General features: G+C 41.0%; 1 pseudogene; it reads right to left on the bottom strand.

Moving 5' to 3' along the window:
- Positions 1–497: 497 nt before the first annotated feature.
- On the bottom strand, positions 498–574 carry LOC140609058 (U4 spliceosomal RNA; annotated as a pseudogene).
- Positions 575–1879: the final 1305 nt, after the last annotated feature.

The raw sequence follows: 1879 nt of genomic DNA, 5'->3' as shown, positions 1-1879 counted from the left end.
TGTGTGTGTGTGGGAGGAATGGCAGAGACAGAGGGAGAGAGAATCCTAAGCAGACTCCCCACTGAGCAGGGATTCCCAACTCTGGGCTGGATCTCACAACCCTGAAATCATCACCTGAGCTGAAATCAAGAGTCAGACACTCAACAGACTGAGCCACCCAGGTGCTCCTGCCATTTATTTTATTAGGAGAGTCTAAGAGTCAGAAATGGATTTTTTTAAACAGTTTTATTGAGATATAGTTTACATACTATACAATTCACCCATTTAATTAAAGTGTATCATTCAATGGTTTTTATTTATTTGATTTATTTTTTTAAAAAGTTTTTAAAAATTTATTTATTAATGAGAGACACAGAGAGAGAGAGAGAGGCAGAGACACAGGCAGTGGGAGAAGCAGGCTCCCTGGAGGGAGCCCGACGTGGGACTCGATCCCAGGTCTCTGGGATCACACCCCAGGCTGAAGGCGACGCCAAACCGCTAAGCCACCGGGGCTGCCCATTCAGTGGTTTTTAATTAGCAATAATCGTGCCTCGGATAAACCTCATTGGCTACGATACTGCCACTGCGCAAAGCTCATTCAGTGGTTTTTAGTATATTCACAGATATGTGCAACCATCACCATAGTCCATTTTAGGACATTTTCATCACCTTGAAAAGAAACCTCATACCCTTTAGCTATACTTCCATTCCTCTTAGCCCTAATCAATCACTAGTCTACTTTCTGGCTCTTTCAATTTGCCGTTTCTGGATATTTTATATAAATGGAGTCATATAACATGTGATTTCTTGTGACTGCTCCTTGCACTTAGAGAAATAGATGCTGAATTTTGTCAAACATCTTTTTAGGAAATATTACAAAGGATAAAAAATATTACAAAGGATATCCTACTTTTTTATCTGAACATTTCCTATGGATTTGTCTGACTTGCAGTTACAATGATGGAGTCATTCTATTGAAATGGACCTACTGATCATGGCCCAGAGGGGAGGAGCCGGAAGGACCCCCTTAGGTTCAGGTACTTGCTCTAGACCCAATATCCAGGCAAATGAGGGAGTCAGGCAAGAACATGGCAGCCATGACTGGGACCTCATGGTTGAGATAGGGCAAAGAGTTGTCCTTAGAAATGGGGATGAACAAACAGAATTGAAGATGTTGAAGGAAAAGTTCTTTCTCTACCATTTAAGTTCTTAAAGCTGGACTAAGAATTAAATTTTACATGAGACAGATTCACAGGAGAAAAGAAAAGGCTTATTGCATGTGCACAGAGGCCAAATAATGAAATTGAGACCTCAAGAAATGATCGAGGAAGGTAATTTTTATACTTTTCAGACAAAGAGACAATAAATCTGTGAAGAACTGACAGGATAAAGAAAACAACTTTGGAAGCTTCAATTGGTAGGAAATTCTAAGCAGAGTTTGGGCTGGGGTAGTAAATTAGTAACAAGGGTTTATGCAACCCTCTTAGTTCTAAAATTCCTATCTCTGGTGATAAGGATGTCTCTTTACCTCCTGGTACAGGGTGGGGACGTTTCACATGGGAAATTTCTTTTTTTGTCTTCTGGGGGACAGAGGACAGTTTGAGTGTCCTTCTTGCATGGACTACCTCTTAAATTAATATTTTTAAATTATTTATTTATTTATTCATGAGAGACACACAGAGAGAGGCAGAGACATAGGCAGAGAGAGAAGCAGGCTTCATGTAGGGAGCCCAATGCAGGACTCAATCCCAGGACCCTGGGATCATGTCCTGAGCCAAAGGCAGATGCTCAATCACTGAGCCACCCAGGTGCCCCTAAATTAATTTTTATTTTAAATGATCAATATGCCAAAGTGGCCCATCTTTGAGCAGCCTGCCCTTGGCTCCACAATATCTTGTTT

This window comes from Canis lupus, chromosome 1, assembly GCF_048164855.1.
Source record: "Canis lupus baileyi chromosome 1, mCanLup2.hap1, whole genome shotgun sequence".
In the NCBI taxonomy this organism is placed as follows: Eukaryota; Metazoa; Chordata; class Mammalia; order Carnivora; family Canidae; genus Canis; species Canis lupus.
The sequence above is the reverse complement of the archived record's forward strand: the minus strand, read 5'-3'. Positions and strand labels throughout refer to the sequence as shown.